The following is a 24252-nucleotide window of genomic DNA, read 5'->3' as shown; positions in this document are numbered from 1 at the left end:
GATTATTTTTGTATTTTTTTAATTTTTTTGCCAAGACAATGTTCTAAATTGTGAATTTTTACATTAAAAAAAATTGATTCTTTTTGGCCGTTTTTTTCAAAAAGACGGCGCGTTAAGGGGTTAAACAAATTTGTAAGCGTGTACCGCCGGTGGTACGTGCCACGGAACGTGTTAAATAAATTCAGAAATATTAATATAATAATATAATAATATAATAATAATATAATTAATTATTAATATAATTATTAATATAATAATAATATAATTATATTAATATAAAAATCCTCGTTCGCACTAGAAACGATTTTAGGCCCATCCGTTCCTTTCATACGATAAATCCGTAAAACAGGTATGCGAGTCACCGTATAGTCACACGGTCACGAAAGAGAAAGAAATTCCCTGTCAACTGTACTCGAAGGGAATTGGCATTCCGGTATAACAAACAAGTTGAACAAACTGTCGCGAATGAAGGGGGAGCGGGGGGCAGCCGAATACGCGGCAGCGCGGCAAGAAGAGTCAGCGAACGTTTCAGAATGTGGTACGAGCATCAGGAATGATAACACTGCGCCGGCATAATGCAGCAAAGAAAGAACCTGGCCGGAAGAAGCTGAGTTATTCGCCGAATCGATTGGTAGGGGGATGAAGAGACAAAAATGGGGACAGTGTTTTCTCTCCCTCCACTTCGTGTGTGGCGGTCATGCAGTGCGCCGATAAGTTTACCGGGGCGCAATTAGTATAAGAAGATGCGGTACCTGTGTGCCGCAAACAGGTTATGAACAGAGAGTGGGTTACGTGAATCATGCTCGTGTCGCGTGCAATTCAGCCGCGCGTCCGCCGCCGCGCCGCGACGATTCGCGATGCAAGCGCGTGGGGTCGTTTACAAAGTATGAATACGGTGGCAGTGCAGGATCGCTGCCAAAACACCACGGTCAATCGGGAACCGCAGCGATCCCTCCACCCATCGAAATCTCTTGTTATTCCGCTGAAAAATTTCGCTCGATTGACCACCATCGTCCGAACCCTCCCTTTTAAATACACAACATGGCTGCCGCGCCGATCTATCCACCGCGGCAGCAGATTTTCTGCGGCGCAAACAAGTTCTTCAAATAATTGCGCGATCATTTGAACCCTTCAGCTGTGTACCTTTTAAGCGACTCACGTATATGCTCGCAGGTAACCCTTGTGTCTGTTTGTACGAGTTGCACGTGGGACCTAAGTTCCGCGTTGGAACGAAGACCGAAATGTCGCAGACGAATGTTGGGACGTAAGAAACGGATAGAAGTTAACAGAAGGTTAATTACGGTTTGAAAATAAAATTACGTGAACAAATGTGCGAGTCACTGTATACCTATTGCTTCAATTTCTTACTGATTTCTTTCATTTCGTTCTTACGATTAATTCTAAATGGTATTTAAAAAATGTATATTTTTGTAGAAAATTTATAAAATAAATTTTGCTCATGAATAATGATGACTCTCGACAAAGATAAATTAAACATTTTCATATAATAATGTATAATATAATAAAATAACAATTTGGTAAAATAATTTAATACGTAAATAAAACATTTTAATCGAACAAATAATTGTTATGTTACGACCTTTATGGGGGTTGGTGACTCTGCTAAATACAATAGAACTTCGATTATTTGGAACTTCAAGGTAAGAATTATGTAATAGTTAGGTTATCTACTGGTTGTATTGTAGGGAATTGTTGTTGATAATGTCATTGCAAATTTCGATATGTATGCACATGTTCATTTAAGACATATATTTTTGAAAAATGTTGCTCACAAATTGCCATCACGCTGGCAAGAGGTCATAAGTAACGACGGAAATTATATTGTACAATAAATATTACTAAATGTATGGAAAATCTATTATTTCCTTTCATTTCTTAAACATTTATTATCCGAACATTTATTGTCACTTCGAATATTCATGTCACTATGCTTAGCTCAGGTAACAGAGGCTCTAGTGTATTCTAGTAATTTGTTTATGACAACTGTGCTAATTATTATACTGCAGATTTTATACATTTATGGCAAAAATGAGCAGATGTAGTTTAAAACAATGAAAAGATTCAAAGAAACTAAGAATCGCGATGTATTAATTCGAACTAATTAAAAATAATGAAGAATAGGCAAAAATTGTGCTTAGCTTCCATGTCTTGCAATTGATGCAGATGATTTTTATTTTGCATAAAAATTCGCGGTCCACCAGTTCTGTACAGCAATGAAATAAGCGAAAAGAATATTTTTAAGAATATTTGAATTTTTATGAAAATTAATATTTGAAATTTGACATTTGAATTTTTCGAGAATTCAATGAAACTGTTTTGCAGAACTGCGAAGATATTAGTAAACAGTCTACGAAATTCCAACGCGGTTCAAAGTGACATGGGAACGAAGGAGAGAGGATCGGCAGCGATCGTTAGCGTAATAATTTAACAAGTCGTGCCGGAATGGTTTAACGTACGGCATTATTACACAGGAAATTCGCAATTTCCAAGCATGCCGGGCCCGCGAACGATACGCGTGGACAAAAGAAAGTAAATTGGCATGAAAGCATCTTGCCGGCCGGTTTTCAATATCGCAGAACGAGGACGCGGCCATCGTTTCACCCTCCCGGAATCGAAAATTCGGGGGACAAACGGGAGCAAGACGTTTGTTTTCGTTAAGCGGACAAGAGCCAGGCACCGATAATGCAATTACGGCGAAATGGTGCGGTGCGTATGACGAATGGGATGCAAATTATCCTCTCCCGTGATTATACGGAAACTGTAATACCGCAATTTTCGTTTCTCGTTCGATTGTAAGAAATTATAGTCGTGCGTAAGTGTAAGCGGACGAACACCGTGACCGGCGAAAGCCGGTTCCATTGGTCCCGTAATTACTGATTTCGTCGTTGCGGATGACACACAACGTTCGAAATATTCGTATATATTTTTTAAATATATCGAACAAGTGTGTAGAGACGTTCGTATATCAATATACGCGTCTCCATTATTTTTGGTTATTTCTTTCAATGTTTATTTTAGTTGCAAAATAAAGACTGTCTAGATCATTGCATAGTGTGGAAACCGAGTATAATTTGATTATTTTCATTAACAATTTTAATATGTTGAAATTAGTGCAGGAATATTTCTAGGTTCTTCCAATCTTTTCACTGTCTTAAATTTTACCTACACGTTCTCACCACAAATGCATAAAATTTACAGTCTACTCATAAGGTACTTGGAAATGAGTTTTCTCGTTTATTGAAATAAAAACGTTTCGCACCTTACATAAGAAAATTTTGATAATAAGGATGAGAATCCTTTTATGCGAAGTGATCGAATGCATTTATTTAATATTATAATATTATATATATATATATATATATATATATATATATATATATATTAATATAATATATAATAAATATAATATATATTATATAATAAATTTAATATATATTATATATTATATATAATTATAATATAATGACTGCAGTTAGTCATGCAAAAAAAGTCGTCAAAGTTAATCGTAAAAGACATAAGTTACATGAAAATGTCTTTCCCCTTTTAATAATTTTAGTAAATTGAAAATAATGTAACAATGTAACAATTCTTCTGTCTAATGTCTTTACAATTTTTTTTTTTTAGACTATATATAGTCTACTCAGTTCTGTCGTAAATACATAAAATCCGCAGTCTACCGATAATGGTAAAACAAATGTTTTAAACTGAAGAGAAAAATTACGCAAAATCTTGAAGAATTTTAATTAGCTTCGGACATAAGATTTACAAAAAATCGTTACACAAAAATTGTAGACAAAATTTTATAAAAATCGATTTAGAAATACAGTAAATTCTCTCCAATCCTCGTTTAGCTTGTAAACAGAAATGTAAACACAATCGCGGCTCGTTTTTATAATTATTGACAATTGACGACTATAAAAACAAGCCGCAAGGCTCAAATAATCGTATCGTCCTTTTCCCATTTTTCTTCGCTAAAGGACAATTCAGGAGAAATGACCTCGTGAAAAATGACCTCGTAACAATTTTATCCATCATCACGTATGCTCCGTGAAATAGTGCAATTCATAGCACCGAAAATAATGGAGACATTCAAGACTTCCCATTGAAATGGGCCACAGTATGCGTTAGCTAAATGCTTGACGGTTAGATCGCGTTCTGAAGTACGTCACAGATCACGCACACCTATGTAGAACTATGTCTAACGTTATTAATCTGCAGAAATGATGTCGCACATGCTGTTGAATAGAGGATCTTTTCTCTGGAAGTAGCTAGGATCAAATGACAGGGCATTCCTCCGCGTGGTCCTCGTGAACGCACGATTGAGACGTTCGGCGCGACGACGACGACGACGACGACGACGACGACGAGAACGAAGACGAAGAGACTCGTCGTCGTCCTCGTCGTGTGGCGCATACAAGGAGAGCCCTTGTTACCGAGTCACCAGTCACGAGTTGCGTGCTCCGTAATCATTCTCGGGCCCGGCAAAAAGCCCCGGTCATTTAACGAACCTTAAAAACAAATCTGCGCGCGCGTACCCCTCTCGCCTGCTGCCATTTCTCCTCGACGCGCTGCCACGGACACGTGGAGAAACGTATCGCGATGCTAACGAGTACCATTCTGCTCTCCACGATGCCCTCCAACATTTAGAAACGCCGGGGTACTCGTAACGTCTCGACTAAACTGCGATCCTAATTCCTAAACAATTCGGGCGAGCATTTAGACATAATTGCTCCATTGCTTCTAACGTACGTTATACATATCTCGTATCATGGTATATAATGGTCCTACATATGGACGGTTCAGAAGCCAATCAGCGCAAGTTCACTTTTCTTTGAAAATAAGTTACACAGTGCAAAGCACATCTTCGATTTCTAAATCGATATAGTCGATTTCTTCGTAAATAAACGATATATAGCAGTACTTTTGTTGACCTCGGAATGACTATACCAAATAAAAAGAATTATGAAAAGAAAATAGAAAATATAAATAAAATAATTAAATGTTGATATTAATTTCTTTTTTTATTTAATTGTAGTAAAAATTGTGCTTCGCATTATTTGCAGAATACGCATTTATTTCTATGTTAAGGCTAATGAAACTTACTCGTAACTTTTCCAAAGGTCACTTCAAGGTCAACATATTGTATGTGGTTGAATTTGCGTTCTTATTAGCTTCGATGTTACTCTGATGAAAATACGTTATCCTACTAGAAAAAGCACGCGATCTCGCAATATTCTGAAGGAAATACTTTTTTCTTCAAACATGTAGGATTGAAATTGCTGAAGGTATTATTTTTCAATGTTTAAATGTTATACAGCAATTTCGGTATAAAATTCACCGTGCATAAACATCAATATTCATACGTATTTGTTGAGTACATGTTGGTTTCTACCCCGAACTTCAACCACCTTTTAAGACCAAGCAATTTTGCGTGTTTATGTTTCATCATTTGAAGAAGTATATCGGTAAAATTGACTGGCATGCGTTGCTTCGCAAGAACAAAAAGCCCGAATTTATCTCAGACCTTTCGCCATTTCGATTACAATATTTATTTGAATGAACAAATTTCAAATAAAACATGCGAAAACATCAAATTACTCTAAAAAAAAAACGATTATTACTGACCCGAACAAGAATTTCTAGAGCGAGATCGATGGGATCGGAAAGAGGGAGACCGAAACAGAGTGGAAACTCGTGGATCAAAGGGAACGGAACGAGTCCACGTCGACAAATGATATTTCTGGTTGTTGCGCGGTCCGGGCCGGTTCTACAAGGGTTACAAAATGTGTACTCGTGTTGTTGTTACGTCGCGGAGAGATGTGCAGAGTGAAGGGTACCATAAAGATACCTAAGATTTCCATGAAACAGAGTTCCTCGTTATCTCCGACAAGGCCGCCGCGGGGCATCTCTCGATCTCCCGTGATAAATTGCGCACGAACGCACGTGCGTGCACGATGAAGCGCATTCCAAGTGCGTCGCCGCACACCCACACGATCGAGCCGCGTCGAAAAAATCGCGGCTGTATCGTTGATGGGACCGGGTACGCTACTCTCCTCGTGTTCCACGTAACCGATACCAGTGTACATTTAATTGCATTGTAATTAAACAAAGCGAACGACTCGGTGCATGGAAAGTCTTTGAATACGAAGGCAGCAGAGATGCTGTTTGACGTCTTCTATCTCTGTTCAATGAATGATCTCAGCACCTTGGGTGTGAAGTAAAGGATACTCCATTGAGACTACGTATACTTCATTCATGATTTACATGTACAAGATGTTCACGATTTTAGGATGACATTACTCGACTGCCAATTCTCGGGAAACATCGAAAGAGGGAAAAATAATCTGTAATTCCAAAGATTTATGTATATTTTTATTGCATGGTCACGATTATTTCAGATTCTATTGCAATTTAGTAAATAGTTTAATTAGGAAAAAATATTGTGTGTTGTTACCGAACCCATGGCGTTTTTTGTAAATTATGATTATGTCAAATAACTAGATAATATTTTGGCATAAAACATTTTGTTGCTGATGTAATAGTTCTCGCGTCGTCGTAGTTCGAAGCGAAGTTGCTACTTTCGACCCTGATCTCTCGCGCGTTTATCTACAGCGTTGGCATCGCGCGTCGTGAACTCCCGAATAAAAATTCAACGGTAACAAGTAAGTACGTACGCGTTTCTAAGCGCATCCAGCCCGTGGCGATCCTTGAAAAATGTATTTTAATTACACGTGCAATCGACTCGAGCGCGAGTCCCTCTCAATCAGAACGGGTTCATCAATTTTTTCCGCGCGAGCGGGGCCGTTCCGCTGCAACTCACTTTCATCGAGGATGCAACAACACGTCGTGTCGGAATCAAATTGCGAACGCACGCCCACGAGACCGTTCCGCGGCGCGCTTTGCCGTCACGTGTATATAAAAGGCTGAAAGCTCGTTGTCCCGAGTTGACAAGCACGCTCGTAGGCAGCCCCGGACCCGGATTGAAAATCGTAGGTAGCGCGACGCGGCGCTCGATACACGCCGAAAGATACCAAAATAAAACGGAGCCCGAGCTCTTCGAGAGTTCTCCTCCCGATGGGACGCGCGCGTGGGTGCCGCCATTCAATTCAATTCGAATAAAACACATTGTGCCGGAGCTTTTTGTTTCGACGTGGAAAAATCGGCGAGATTATAGAGCGGGCGCGGTTCATTTGTTGATCGGGAACGATTGTCGACGCGCTCGCTGCTGAATTACAACGCAGAAATCGTACTACCAACAGAACGTCCGTGTAAATTCAGTTCGACGTACCATGCATCTTATGCGATTCACAGTACGATAATGAATAATGGTTGGAAACCGATGCAGTCGACGCCTATGATACTAGCTTCAAACGAATAAACGTTAACGGTACACGCATATAAACGTCCCGAGGAAATGGAGTAATCTACATTGTGTTAGATTCTAGGAAAACTCGAACCGCGGATATTCTATACAGGCTGTTTGTGCTAACAGGGTATTTGTCTTGCAAATAGCGAACATTAGAAAATGATGGAAGAGGAAAATGTTACGTTGTTTTTTGCAAGCGATGTAATAATGCTGTCTGCAATTTCTTTATCTGCGTTATTCTTTTAGGAATGAAGCTGGCCTTCGATTATTCATTATTAGGTCTACCGGAAAGTTCTGTCCGTTTTTTAATTGAAATATAACACAATTTTCATAGATTTAATAATATTTATTGTAGAATATACTTTCCATCGTTACTTATGACTTCTTGCCAGCGTGATGGCAACTTGTAAATGCTATTTTTAAGAAATGATTTATTTTTAGAGGCGAAGAACTCAACTAGTGCTTGGTTGACATCAGCTTCAGTTTTGAATTTTTTTCCTGTAAAAAGTTTTGCAACGAGAGAACAAGTGATAATCGGAGGGTGCTAGGTCTGGGGAGTATGGTGGATGCGACAGAATTTCCCAGCCTAGTTCTGCGATTTTCTGACGAGTCGCCAAAGCAGCATGTGAACTGGCATTATCATCGGTAGCCATAGTTTCACGATCGTGTCTCACTTCATAATGACATGAGACATCTTTGTTTCAGTTTATTTAGGAGAGTACATGTGTGTAAATGCAATGATAAAGAGAGATAGTCGTATATGTCTCAAATCAACATGTGCATATGGATTGAAACTTGAAGTGACACTATCGGACAGAACTTTCCGGTAGACCTAATATATTTTGAAAATCTATAATAACAAATAAATAAAATCTATAATCAATAGACTGCGAATCTATATAAGTTCATATGAAATCTGAACATTTTTTAGATCCAAGAAGACGAGTATATTAATCCTTTACGTGCCGATTAAAATGAGAAATTATAGTGGAAGACGTATCTACCTTTTATAGTATTTTTTATTACTTTACATTATATTCGTACTATATGAACGTCACTCAGATCATATTACTTGTATTTTTATATCCATATTAAAAATTATAGGTATACAAATAAATGTATAGATCGAATCTTTTATAAATATCACGATTAACCACAAAATTGGTAATATCTTTATTTTGTTTTAAACATAACAGATCTTTGCAACATCAGTTTAATTTTCCAAAAATCTAACATCTGATCCTACATTGCACCTTAAATGTGTTTTTCTGTAGAGCCCATAATTTATAAATTTGTCAACGTAATTATAAATTCAGGAATATAGACGTCATTCAGATATTAGAGTATACCAGGTGTCCCTTAGTTATGTTATCACTGTGAAAGGGACGATTTCTGATATGGATTGAAACTTGAAGTGACACTATCAGACAGAACTTTCCGGTAGACTTAATATTTCTTTATATCATATGAAAGCACGTGCCAATACGAATTCATTCGTATACGACACAATGATCTTCAAGATCTCACAGGGTCAAATTTCCTGTAGCACCGACTCAAGCACATATTCTACATGATTTCTTTGTGCAAGCGCAGGTAAATTTTGATCCATTACAAACAGTTGTTTCACCTTCTCTACACATACATTGTTCTAACTGATAGACGATAAATTTATCGTAATTACCGAATAATAATTGCATTGTACGCAAATCGCACGCGAAGCATGCGTCTGGTTGCGCGCGTCTCACGACGATAGAAAATATGATCTCCGCATAGACGTCGCGTCTAATCGCAAGCGGCGAACGCACGCGTCCAGCCGTTTACGTCATAGGCAATCCTACCTCAACCCCTTAATGCACAGTTTTTTTTAAAAAGGCCGGCCAAAAAAATAAATTCTTTTTAATGTAAAAAAGCACAATTTAGAACGTTGTCTTGACAAGAAAATTACAAAAATACAAAAATAATCAAAATTTTTATTGCAATTTTGGATTTTGATAACATTGCAAAAAATAGTTGAATATTGTAATATTACACGCACATCGACTTTTTTTATCTTCCTTTTCGAATTCCCATTTCAGGATAAACATTATTATCAATAAAAATATTTATTTATACTTTTAAAACATAAATAATAACAATACTAGTATTTATAATATTTATTATTATATTTATATATATTATTATTTATATTTTATTTTACATTATATTTTAGTAAAATATATATTGAAAAATGAACGAATCAGAATCTGAATATGAATACGCTATCGGAAAGCGGCTCACAAGGAAGAGATAAGTCGTAAGTGATAAGTAGAAAAAGGATATATTTTATACTTGAATAAGTAAGTGTAATAGCTTACGATCCCATGTAAATGATAAATATCAATAAAACGATTGTTTTTTTCTGCTTTCACATTGTTATTTTCAATTCTCGATTGCATTCGAGTGTGAAAAATTATAGCAACATAAAGTACAACGCCGCTCGAATTATCTCGAGTCTGCACAGTTTGGTCAGTTTAGCGCGCTCGAGTTAACTCGAGCGTGCACGTTAAGGGGTTAATGTGTGTAATTTTTGTCGCGCGGATCGTAACCGAATTTCGTCGAGATTCGCCTAAATCGGCGAGAGAGCGAACAAGGCGGCCCTGGTAGCGAGTTCTTCAGACGGGCAGGGGATCATCGGTATTCTTATTCCCCGGGTCCGGCGATCGTGCTTGCCGGATTTATGTCAGCGGGAGTCGCATAACTGAAAGCGGCGCCGCTATAAATGCAAACGTCGTATCGCCGGCAGCATCGATGCCGTTCATACGGCAGCGGCGAGAGAGAGAGACTCGGATGCCTGCGCGACTCCTTGCCTCCGAGAACTCCTCCGAGAGAAACAAAGTGGCACCGAGAAGTAGCAAAGTAACAGAGAGTAGTGCCGTCGCGTATTTAATCTACGTGCGCCGCATTTTGCCAGGGACCGTAGGCAGCCAGTGCCGAGAGGGGCTGTCATAGTAGGCGTAGCACGCCGTTTCGCAACGTCGTCGTCGTCGCCGGGTCGCTAACTTCGAGGGATCTCGCGGCCGATCGTATCAATCATGCAACCGTGCTCATTGTGCAACTAGCCGTGCAACGGATCTACTCGCTACTCACTTCTCCGGCGAGGAGCTCGTTTCGGCGCGTTCGAATCCCCGGCGTCGTTCGACTTTTTCCTTTTCTTCTTCCGCGGGCTCACGCTGGTGTGTCTTCATTATTCATACGATCCGCCTAATGGCGATTTAATTTCGACCAGTTACCGCGACCCCATCCATCTTTTCATCATCATCGTGCAGCTATTAATGTACTTTCGTCCATTTTCTTACGCGCGTTTCCTTTGCACGCTTTTTCCGAAGCACGGAGCGCAGGGGGAACAGTTGGCGTGGTTCGATGTGAAGTGATTCGAGGATTGAAATCCCGTGGAAATTGAGTGGTCCCGCTGAGGGAGTATTTTAATGAATATCTTCCAAAATGGCTGCATTCGAAAGGAATTGTATCCTCCTAAGCATTATGGGCGCGTATAGAACTCTGTGCGTAATATGTGTACACGTTCTTCATTAAGATAGTTACGTAAACAAAATTGTGTAATCAATGAATATTATTCTGATTTTTGTATATACTTTGTACTATGTTAGAGAATATATGTATCTAATGTATATACATGGGGGCCCAAAATTAACGTATTTCCGAGAAATGAGAAGTTCTTGAGGCCATTCGAAGCAACTTTTTCCTTAGCGAAAACGCGATCCGCGGTTTTGTTTACGAGTTATTAACGAAAAATAGTAACCAATGAGAGGCGAGGGCTAGGAAGTTCGAGAGCCCGCAGCACGTGGCTTTGGCAAAGGGCCGGGACAGATTCGGGCCGCGTTCCATAAGATCCAGAAGTTCCACAAATGTTCCAGAAGTTTCAGAATTTCTAGAAAAGTTCCAGAAGCTCCAAAAATTGCAGGAAAGTTCCAGAAGTTCTAGAAGTTCCAGAAGTTCCAGAAGTTCCAGAAATGTTCCAGAAGTTCCAGAATTTCCAGAAAAGTTCCAGAAGTTCCAAAAATTGCAGGAAAGTTCCAGAAGTTCTAGAAGTTCCAGAAGTTCCAGAAAAGTTCCACAAGTTTCAAAAATGTTCCAGAAGTTCCAGAAGTTCCAGAAATGTTCCAGAAGTTCCAGAATTTCCAGAAAAGTTCCAGAAGTTCCAAAAATTGCAGGAAAGTTCCAGAAGTTCCAGAAATTCCAGAAGTTTCAGAAATGTTCCAGAAGTTCCAGAAAAGTTCCAGAAGTTTCAGAAATGTTCCAGAAGTTCCAGTAGTTCTAATTCGTTCTTCCTCTTCATCTGTTTCCTACGAACTCGAGCTACGATAAGAACGAAAAAGATCGAGCTAGAGGGAACTTGAAATAAAGAGATGCTGCGCAGTGTAAGAAGAAAAGGAGGATGGACTTCATCTTCACTTCTGTGATCAGACTTGAAAAAAGATATAATATCGATCTCGGCTTTTGAGACATTTATGAGAAATAAAAATGTTACATGTAACGGATTTGGCGTATATCGGCATCGATTGCCAACACTCAGAAGTAATTACGATTACTCCAGAAGTTGCTGAAGTTCCAGAAAGTCCAGAAAGTCCAGAAAGTCCAGAAGTTCCAGAAGTTTCAAAAGTTCCAGTATACTGTCTATTTTTGTGATAATATTGATTAATATTTAATATATCTCGAACATATGCCGAACATTTTGATCATATTCGTGCAAGTAAAGTTGCCTTTGAGGTGAAGTTTCAAGTGTCCTGAAATAGAACTAATGTAACACTTCTCAAAGAAACAATCGAGCTACTAGTTTACACATTCGTGACATTATAATATAATATATATTTCACCAATAACGTCCTATAGCGCGCGATGTTTACTATAGCTCCAAACATTGACCGGGACGAAAGTAATAATTTGAATAATTGAAAATCTATTGTATCTATCATTGCACATTTTTGACGTATTATGCCAAACTATTGTTACAACATCGTTATGTTAATTATATAGATGTGCAATTAACATTATACCAACCAAAATAACTTCTCAATACTTATTTTACGTGCAAGTACATCGCTTTTTTCTTAAGCATTTAGTGTTAGTGGAAATTTGTAATCTCAATCCACAACCATAATCAGGGACGATTGTACCGTCAATGGTCTAGATTGGAAGTAATATTTCAATCAGTTCCGCGTCGGTAAGAAAATTAATCATCTACGCTGACATTTGTGAAAACACCCAGGAACAAAATATAAAGAAGAACCGAGAAGAAAGAGTATAGAAAACCATGAAAACAAAGAACAGAAGTAATCGAGGAAATTACGAAGCAATGTATACTGTTATTGTATGGTCGCAATTATTTCAGCGATTAAATAATGTCAGACGTCTAATTAAGATTTTGACGTAAATCTTTTCAATGTAAATATAATAGTCCATGCGTCAAAGTCAACTTGTTACTTTTTACCCTGATCTGTCCTGTTTGCAAAACGTCAGCTCACTAAATTCCTTTTTATACATTCCGAAACATTCCATTGAAAATCCGCGGTTACATTAGAACATCCATTCAAATGTTTCATCGACTCCAATCAAATGTTACTACACAGCAAAATTGTACCGTAAAAACTTCGAGAGCCATGGTCGTCACAAACGTATAAATCTGTAGCTAAATCCCGATCACTCGATCTGTGTCATATCGGAATCATTCGCTGACCATCTTCATCCCCAAGTGTTGGAGTTCGGTTTGATTAGCTATTCATTATATCGCGCTCGGTTCGAACAGAGTCTCCTTACCGCTGGTTCGCAGGTCGCTCAGGCTAGGTTGATCCTGGTGTGTTCGGTTAGTAACTCAATCCTCACCGAGTAAGGCTTTTCCGGTGTTGACTGGCAGCGCGTCGGTTTATTTGCTTAGGAGCTCGTTAGAGCTAATCCACGTCTATTTACGCCGATCGATAAGCGATCGAACGATAACTACCGGTGTCGCCGATATACCCTGAACACCTTCTCCGGGACGAGAACAGAAAATCGTTTCTCCGCGAGAGACGACTGAATGGGAACAGTATTTTCGCAACGCGGACGGGATTCCGGGATGTCACTGTCCCGGTGTCGACCCTCGTAACAACGCTCTCGAGCTTCGAGCGAGCCAACTCTTCTTCGAACCCGCATCCAACCGACTCTTAGCTCCTTGAAATCTTGCAACGCGCTCCTACTCGCAATTATTTCACTCCGAACGGACAAGGTACGATCGAAACGTTCGCAAATCTGCGCTAAAAACCGTCCTCTCGAGATCTCCCAACGATCGCTGTCGCGGACAAACGTCACGATGCATTTTTTTTGTTGATAACGTCCAGTGAATTCAGGATGAGAATTTCATGACATTTTGCCGGACACTCGTGACTACTTTGCTTTGTACTATATCAGCAAAATATGCAAATAACCCCTTGACATACAATGACGAGTTGAGATCGTCGTTCACTTCATGTGCCACTGTAGACTTTGACGAGTCAAAGTTTTCGGCGGTCACCGTGTAGTGTATTACTAGATTACTCAGTTGCTTCCCTCGTGCGTAAATTCTGGTTTGTTTACAATGTTCAAGATGCCCCCACCTTCCCACCTTCTCAAAAGTACCAACAACAAAGTTGCATCCACAAATCAGTAATCCAAATTTCAAAATAAGACATTCTCTTTCTCAGCTTGTACATAACTGTTCAATTGAGCCAAATTGAAGAGTATTTTTCGGACATGTCAAATTCCGTTTTATTTGTATGTCAAGGGGTTAAAGAGTTCGCGAAACTTCAACGCATGCGTTGTATCCCCTCGATAGCCACCGCCAATACCCGCGTAGAATTAATCCTTTGCACTCGAAATTATTTCCAAAACCAGGAAAGTACTTGTGATCTATAGTATTTCCACTTTTGATTAATTATTTTCCTGTTGTGCATAAAACATTGAGCCTATTTGCTCCTGCAACATTTGCACTTGGAACGATTTCTTAAATATAGATAAATTTAATGATGCAAGAATTATGTTGAAGAATGATGTAGCAATTTTCAGTGGCGCTTCAGAGTCGCCATTCGACTGCAAAGGGTTAAATCGTAAGCGGCGAACGGCTAACAGATGTACACCACGTTTTCAACTTTGATCCCATCACCACAAAAATCCGGAAATATTCTTTCACAAGGCGTTGTCAGATTTCTACTTACTCCACTCCCACTTTGTCTAACTTTTCACCATCTGCACCGTTTTTCCAGACAATAGCCAATGATATCCGGTTCACTAAAACCACACCCACAACCGAACTTTCCTCAGACGTCTCATCAAGACGAACTCACAGATCCACTCGAACCTTTAAAATAAACGTTATGTTTTGACGTACACGAGACAACGAAATTTCTTCCTTGAACGCGACGTTTTCCTTCGCCCGGGAACTCAACAGCAGGAGATAACTCGGAAGATTTCAATGGTTCCTGAAGCATCTAACGTTTGCATAGTTGGCAATGCATTTGCTACTGATACCATTCATTCGTTCAAAGATGCGTGGTTCTCTACAATCTTTCTGCAATCTTGCAATTATTTCACTGTAGACTAAATCAAGATACGATTGAAACGTTCGCACATCTTCAATGCAGAAGATTGCAATGATTTCTAAGGCGATCTGAAGTTATATGACATTAGGCAAAGCATTTTGATCACAAAATTCCATCGATTCGAAGATGCTTTGTTTCCTTGAAGCCGAATCGCAATTACTTCACTTCGCACCAAATCGACAAAGATGCAATTGAAACATCGAATCTTCACTAAAGCGAATCCAACACGAGACAGAAAATTTGCAGGCGACGCGAAGAATAGGCAGATTCGTATCGCCACGAATAACACATAACTCGCGACGTTCTATTCGTAGAATTCGAGCTTCATGGGGGTTTCTCAACCACCAATTTCGATGAGACAATTGAGAAAATTGTCGTCCACAATTCATCACAGAAACGGATTCGCGACTCGAAAGCAGGAGATTCGGGACGCTCCCGCAGGAAACTGATCGAACCCTTGATCTTGGAGCCCGCCGCGCTCCACCTGGGCAACCTGCGAAGGGGTTGCAGAGGGCCCGCCCTTGGGGTTTTAGCGGGCCCTTCGCAGTAGAACCTGCGCCGGCCCCCTTCTCGAAAAAATCGAAACGCGGTCGATGCCATTCAGCCTGTCCCAGTGCTCTCGATCGGTGATCTATTGATCCCCACTCGACCTCGCGGAGCCAAGGGCACGCGCGATCCAATATTTCATTGACGAATTGAAAGAGTCGAGTCGAGTCGAGTCGAGCCGGCTCGTTCTCTGTTTACTCGCCGGTACGATTGTCGTCGCGACCCCTATTGTCGGGGCCGAGCAGAATGAAGGTGGAGAGGGGGGCTTGAAAAGTTAACGCGCGTCCCCCGAAAATCAAAGTCTGCGGCCTGCCGAGGCCGATACGCAGGTACTAAACCGATTTGCGGAAGTGCCGTTTTTCCCCCCTTTTCTCTGTTCTCCTCGGGCTGCTCCTCCGCTTTTGAACACGACGCGCCTCTTTGTACGCCCCCCCCATCCCCCTTCCGCAAAGTGTATTCAAGAACGGATTTGTAGGCTTGGTCGCGATCAACGGGGCGCGATCTAATGGTCCATGATCGATTACCGGGCATCGATTGCGGTAATGGATGTAATGACGACGCAATATTACCGTGTAACGATAGTAATCGGCGATCACGCCGAGATGTCTTCAAAGGTCCCTTCTGCTGCGCCGAGATCGATACGCGTTCTCCGCCGATGTAATCGCGAGCTTTCTGTCCAGTTTCAGCCACAGGAAACGGGATATTATTCTCGGTATAATAGTCGGTTTGTCTCGGTTTGAAACACACCGTAAGTGGTCCCGCGTCCGATGTGGTTCAAAAGGGGGCTGACGCCCCCCAGAGCGCGTCCGAGAAAAATTGAAAAATCCTTCGAACCGATCCGATGCGACCGCGTTCATCGCTGCGGAGCCGACCTGTGCCGCAAGAAATTTCCTGGCTAAGACAACCTATCGTGAACAGCATCCAACACACGATCTATTCGACAATAGTAAATTTTCTTTTTCAATAATTAAGTACTCGACATGTATGGTAGTATAAGAAGGCTGCTAGTCTTAATGTAGTCTGTGGTCCTTAATTATAGTATTTACGAGATGAAGAATTTTTGTTTCATGAAACCAGCACTAACGCAATCTCATGCCAAATTATATTTAACCGACTAGTTATTGCGATCTCACTGAAAAGCGAGTACCTAAAATGTGTCGCAAAAAGTTAGCGACGACGAGTGTAACACAGACACCGTATACAGTAATGTCTCCCTAACTGATGCTCAGATTGTGCACAAAAATGAACAATTTGGGAAGAGGAGATACGATTATTCGAGCCTTGCAGCTCGTTTTTATAGTTATTGACAGTTCGTAACTATAAAAACGAACCGCAAGGCTCGAATAATCGTATCTCATCTTCCTAAATTGTCTATTTTTGTGGACAAACTAGGCGTCAATTAAAGAGACATTATTGTATAACGATTATTTATATTTTTTATTTGACCGCTTTATTACGTCTCAGCCCTCAAATATTCGAAACATTTTAAAATTTACGAAAATATTTCAGTTTTCACTAAAATTGCAATTTAACCCTTAAATGCATGATTTTTTGTTTCGAATTTTAAAAAATCGTTTTTTATAGGAATGTAGTCAGAGATTACGTAAAAAATAGGTAATAGGTAATAATATAGGTAATAATATTGAGTATTTAATTTGGAAAAAAGTTGTATATAGACTTTTGGTAACAATATGCGTTTATTACTAAAATTATTGTAGACGTAAACAAATGGTCATGTATTTATATTATCTATTAGTATAGGAATTTTCACATTATTTATAAATGAAATGCAGCAAAGCAATTGCGATTTTTGTTGTGACACAAAACAACCTTGCATTCGATGCACTCAGTCCTTGAAACTCGAAAGAAGAATATACCTCTGCAAGTTACACATTGAAGGTTATCACCCACCACATTCAAATGTCAAAAAACATATAACTTACTCGCCAAAAGTAATGTCAGGTCTTTTATTTCACACATGGTCTATTGTCTATTGTTATCAACGTGTGTTCGGAAACGCACATACTCAGGTTTTTGAATAAAATTAAGTGGAACTGGAATGTAGACAATTGGCAACAATATGCATTCAAGGGTTAAACAGGATATTTTTAACGCATAACGAGTACAGTGAATTCAGTCCCGTGTCCTATGTGGTTCGAAAGGGGACTGACACCAGCGCGTCCGAGAAAAATTGAAAAATCCTTCGAACCGATCCGATGTGACCGCGTTCGTCGCTGCAGAGCCGACTTGTGCCGCGTTTACCCACAGGCTGCGATATATTCTCATATACTGAACGTGGCGGTCCACCGCGTGACGATGATTAATACTGCAAACAAACCGGAGAACGTTTGCAATCCTTGCACAGTTACCGCTATCTTCGTTTGCTTAACAATCACCGATTGCTGCGGTTTTGTCTAACAAATCATGATCGTCGTTCGCATCTTCGGTTTTCAATTTCAGAAGAAAATAGCTTTTGACAGGTTCCCTTGCATCGATTCGATCGAGTCGTTATATCGTTGACTTCTGCACCAGACATTCGTAAAGCATACGCATGGTCATGATCGTACTTCAGTTCCACTCGTCATTCTTCGTCGATCGAATTGCGGTAAATACCCGGTAAAAAGTGTCGTTCTCTGTATTCATAATTAGACGGTGGATTTTATGCGTTCGTGACAAAAAATGGATAATTCGTGACATTTGTTTTAATCTAATACAACAAACTGCACAAATTACTAAAAATTAATCAGAAAATAAATCAGATCGATAGGCAATTAATGATACTCGACATTTCATTATGAATAGTATAATATAGTATATATATAAATCACCGTAGAAGGTGATTTGTACAGAAACTAGAATTATAGAGGTAAAATCGTACGCACAAAATAATGATTATAATTCCATGATTCTTTTATGTTAAACACTTTAGCAGTTGTTTTCGCATCGTACAGTTTTTGACGACTGTGAGCCAATCCTAAACCAGGTTCTATAAATGAGCCGTTTATTTTGAAAGTGGCATAAATCACTTTACCGTAATGAAAAGTGGTGATTTTTTAATGTTTATACGAAATTATTTATACTGAGAAAAATATCAGTATCCTGAGATAACAAATACAAGTAAATCTTCTCGAAAGTTAGCATCCATATTTTCAAACGTGTTAAAACGCAAACCCTTAAATATATCGACTTAAAAACAAAGTGACTTGTGCCACTTTCGAAATAAACGGCTCAAATGCATCTATTTGAATATACAATTATAATAAACTATACAAAGTATTTGTCTCGTTGTAGAAAGGAACGGTTCCCAGAGCACGGAAATGTTCCCACCCTATGGTCACCGATACGTCCCCATCTCGTGAGCCTGAGAAAAATCTGCGGGGCTTATCGACGCGTGACGCAGCCTCTTTCGGCATGCAAATGAAGAGGAAAAGGTCCGCGACAGATCCCGGGTGTTCCTAACGAACAAGGTGCCGACGAGAAACACATCGGGGCGGGGGGGAAAAAAAGGAAGAAGTTATTGCGTAACCCGTGGCCGGGGACGGCGGCGCGGCTCAGGCGACCGTTTTCTTTTTTCAACGACACCGCGGTGCATAAAAAAGCCGGCGCTAATTATGCGAGAACATATACCTGGCCCGTGAGACATTAATGCTAAAGTTGCGGCATTATGCGCGTGACAGCCCCGGTACACGTTAGGGACAATGTTCCGGGGAGGTGGGTTAGCGGTTATGTGTATACGCGGTACCTGAAGTGCGGGAATGTCACAGACAATGCGGAGCGTTAGAATACGCAGAAAATTCTGTTTCCGGCTGTCAGGCATCAACGTCGTTATGGTTCGTTAGTTCCTGCATTTATATTAATCACGAGCCGCCGCCCGCCCGGCGGGGATGCACACGTCCGACCGGCCATGTTTCTACCCGGCGTGACCCCTCTCTCTGTTTCTCTCTCTCTCTCTCTCTCTCTCTCTCGTTCTCTTCTTCTCTCTGTCTCTACGCACCCGCTTGCTTATCTCTAAACATCTAAACAGTGATTCGTCGAGAGATTTATCATCTTCCACTGTCGTGGAAACCACCGGGCGCAGTACCGTTAATGGGTTTCTCAATAGCCGTGTAGCCATAAACTGCCCAGCGGATACCGTCGTACACGGGGCCGAACTTCAGACCCTCCACCTTTCATTTATTGTCAATAAAATTGTCCCTCGAATACACTTTTTAAATCATTTTTTTTGGCTCGGCCCGCAGAGAAGTTAATCGTCTCTGTGAGATACTTTATTGAAGCGGATTCTCAACGTCTAGCTTCGGTCCGCTGTAGTTTCCATTTGTTATCGCCTAGTCTTTTCTCTCGAATTATCTTGCTATTGTTTGGGAACTATTCTTGAATTAAATCCTAATTTAGTCACTGTTAAACGTACGCTTTTGTTGAAGTGCCTTCTTTACTTCTCGGTTTGGACTATTTGACTTTCATTTATTATCATTAGACAGTTTTCACGAACTAATTTTTTTATTAATTTGAAATCATTTTTAAGTGAAATCCTAATTCAGTCACTCTTATATGTATATGCGCTGTTATTGAACCTACTAATTAATCTCTCAAGATTCTGAGGATTATTTAATAAAATATAGTTTATTTAATATTTTTATTCAATAAACTATATTTTATTAAATAATCCTCAGAATCCTAATTTAATCAATCATAATTCATTCAATTAGAAGAGCATTAATTTTGTATTAATTATTACTAAATACTTTTACGAACTAGTCACTATTGATCATAAGTAATTCTAAGCTAGAAAAATCCTAACTTAGTCAATCTTCGTAGAGATGCATCCCCAGTGTCACAATACTTAATGATAACATTTATTTAATGTTAGTATCTTCAACTGTTACCAAAACTTTTTAACAAATTAATTTACTGTTGATCTGAAATCATTCCCACGAAAAAAATGCTACTTCAATCAATCTTCTTGAAGATGCACTTCTTGAAAGTGCCACAATACTCAACTATAAGAGCGTCCGTTTAACAAATTAACCTTTTCACAAATTAATCTACGGTTGATCTTAAACAATTTTCAGATTAAAAAATCCTGATTTAATCAATTCCATATGCGAGTCCTATTAAAGTACGTTCTTAATGTTACCCTCAATGTCACACAATTCAGTTACAAAAGTATCTTTCTAGCTTTATATCCTTCAGGTTCCATTGCTAATCACCATGCGTTCACGTCAGATTAATTAATCTTCCTCTGAATTGTAAATAATTTCCAAATTACATCTTCATCCATAAAATCATCAATCTACCATATAGTTTAGTAATGAGATCAGATACGTTTTTGGTAATATCTTGATTAATTTCGTCGTGCTCCTGCATTGAAACCATTCCTTCTTTTCACTGACTCCTAATGAAGACGTGAGGGGTTGAAGGATACGCGTCAATGTCATGACGCGGCGTGAAACGAGACTAATTACGCATCGGAGCATCGTACTGTTGTAATTGGAACGCGCAACAGCGCCGTGACAATGCAACTGCGTTATCATCGCAAAATCAGTCGGATCGTGACGCCGGACGACGCGTCTCCTCTCTTTTGGCCCTTTGGTAAGCAACCGGCACGAAACGATGTCCAAGCTTGCAAGTCACTGGCGTCGCGAGCCACGATTATCCTTCTCCGAATCGGAAGAAGATAACCGAATCGCGGAATTGAATCAGTCGTTGCATTATCATCCTTCCTGTTTGTTAGCGCATATCTGTTACGCCAACTCGCTCGGAAAATTTAAAATGGCATTCATTGATACCGTTTCCATGATACGGTTAAACTACAGGATGTCCCATAATTACGTTAACACTCGGAAAAGGGTGATTCCTGAAGTCATTTGAAGTGACTCTTGTCCTTAACGAAAATACAATCCGAGCTTGTTTCTCGTTGCTTAGTATTTTTCCTTAATACAACTCGTATATAAAGCCGCAGATTGCATTTTCGCTAAGAAAAAAGTTACTTCAAATGACCTCAGAAATCGTCCCTTTCAGTGTATTAACATAACTAAGGGACACCCGGTATACTCTAATATCTGAATGACGTCTATATTCCTGAATTTATAATTACGTTGACAAATTTATAAATTATCGGCTGTACAGAAAAACACATTTAAGGTGCAATGTAGGATCAGATGTTAGATTTTTGGAAAATTAAACTGATGTTGCAAAGATCTGTTATGTTTAAAACAAAATAAAGATATTACCAATTTTGTGGTTAATCGTGATATTTATAAAAGATTCGATCTATACATTTATTTGTATACCTATAATTTTTAATATGGATATAAAAATACAAGTAATATGATCTGAGTGACGTTCATATAGTACGAATATAATGTAAAGTAATAAAAAATACTATAAAAGGTAGATACGTCTTCCACTATAATTTCTCATTTTAATCGGCACGTAAAGGATTAATATACTCGTCTTCTTAGATCTAAAAAATGTTCAGATTTCATGTAAACGTATATAGATTCGCAGTCTATTGATTATAGATTTTATTTATTTGTTATTATAGATTTTCAAAATATATTAGGTCTACCGGAAAGTTCTGTCCGATAGTGTCACTTCAAGTTTCAATCCATATGCACATGTTGATTTGAGACATATATGACTATCTCTCTTTATCATTGCATTTACACACATGTACTCTCCTAAATAAACTGAAACAAAGATGTCTCATGTCATTATTAAGTGAGACGCGATCGTGAAAATATGGCTACCGATGATAATGCCAGACCAGATGCTGCTTTAGCGACTCGTCAGAAAATCGCAGAGCTAGGCTGGGAAATTCTGTCGCATCCACCATACTCCCCAGACCTAGCACCCTCCGATTATCACTTGTTTCTCTCTTTGCAAAACTTTTTACAGGAAAAAAAATTCAAAACTGAAGCTGATGTCAACCAAGCACTAGTTGAGTTCTCTGCCTCTAAAAATAAATCATTTCTTAAAAATGGCATTTACAAGTTGCCATCACGCTGGCAAGAAGTCATAAGTAACGATGGAAAGTATATTCTACAATAAAAATATTATTAAATGTATGAAAATTGTGTTATATTTCAATTCAAAAACGGACAGAACTTCCCGGTAACTGCACCTATAAATCTGTCAAGAAAATTTACAGAACTTCGTTTTGACGTATCGGAACTATTGTAGTTGAGTTAATACGGTGAAACATTATCCGTTTTACAAGTTTCGTTGAAGTGAGTCGTAGCATATGTTATGATACTTGAACGCCTCGTTCGTTGCTCACCTTTACGAAAAAGACAACAAGAGTTTAGTGGAATGATTCGCAAAATAGAATAAAGGAGCTGCTACGAGCAAACAAGGCGCAGGTATTATTTCTGCAGATCTGAAGTGGATCAGGGACCACGTGGAAAAATGATACGATGCTGGTTCTGTTCCGGCACTTATCTTCCACGCATTTCCGTTGATGTCGCACAAGTAGCCATTCTCTCCCCCCCTCCCCCTCTCTCTCTCTCTCTCTTTCTCTCGGAGGACAATGAGCGCACTTCAGATTTATTCCTGGTCGTGAGTTTGTGCGTGAACCCGCGCTTCGGCTCACTGTGATGCAAATCTCTGCGCGCGGTCTCGATTTAAATCTGAAAAGTCGTCCTTCCGTGGCCCCGCTCGAACCGTGAACGAGAGTTAGCATGAGAAAGGGAAACATGCTTCTCTCCGTGCGGGGCGAAGCGTCTTTTACCGAAAGGTGCTCGTGAATCGACGCGGGTCCAAGATTAACAGGAACTGCACAAGGTTCTTAGTTCCCATAGACCTCTCGTAATCAAGCCCTGTGAAAATGGGGGGGCAACGTCAAGAATCTACTTCAATAGGGGATTGCGTTCAGCATCGATTAAGCTAGAACTCCGCTTGAGAATTATTTCGAATCGAGGATCGAAAGAGTTGTGGAACTTTTCTGTAAACGCGTTCCCACATCGTCGGTTCCGGTGAGAACAGACGAAGAAACTTTCCTGCGAACGATAGATTTATTTTCAATAGATATTTTTGTGGAACAGTTATTTATTAAGATCTGTGGAAATAGTAAATTAACCACTTAATTAGATGAGTCTCGCACGCAAACATCTTCTGTGCTAATTTTTTTTTCTTAATTTTATCGTAACTTGAAGAGGATATTTTTCAGTTTCATTAATCTGAGCTATTAACAATGAAATAGGGTCCATATTTATGTAAATGTAGTAATTAAAAATAGAAACATTTCTCAGATTGATTTTGCGATAACACCTCGCATAAAGTTGCATTAAATTAAATTGCCTGCACACGCACGTTTCTTTGAAAAAAATTCATAAGCCAAGGGGTTGAACATATCGTGGGGGATGTTTCTGACGTTATATTTCCTGATGAAAAATACCAAACGAAATAATAACTTATAATCTATATTTTCTCTACGAATTTTATTTTAGTTTTTGCTCGGCTCTCTATATAGTATATTGTATTTTGTTAAATTTTTTAATGGTCGTATATATAATAACTACATCGATGAACTTTTGAATTATAATAAATATTTCATTCTTGTTTTAATTACATTTTTTTATTCAATAAATTTCAAGAGTATTTATTTTATTCATCGATATTATAAAAAAGTTTTCAATTATTATAATAGCAATATTAAATAAATATTGTAGTTATATTGATGTCTCGAATATATACAGTTTAAAGCCTTTTCATAGA

Source organism: Megalopta genalis, chromosome 19 (genome assembly GCF_051020955.1).
Source record: "Megalopta genalis isolate 19385.01 chromosome 19, iyMegGena1_principal, whole genome shotgun sequence".
Taxonomy (NCBI): domain Eukaryota; kingdom Metazoa; phylum Arthropoda; class Insecta; order Hymenoptera; family Halictidae; genus Megalopta; species Megalopta genalis.
This window is presented reverse-complemented; position numbering follows the sequence as displayed.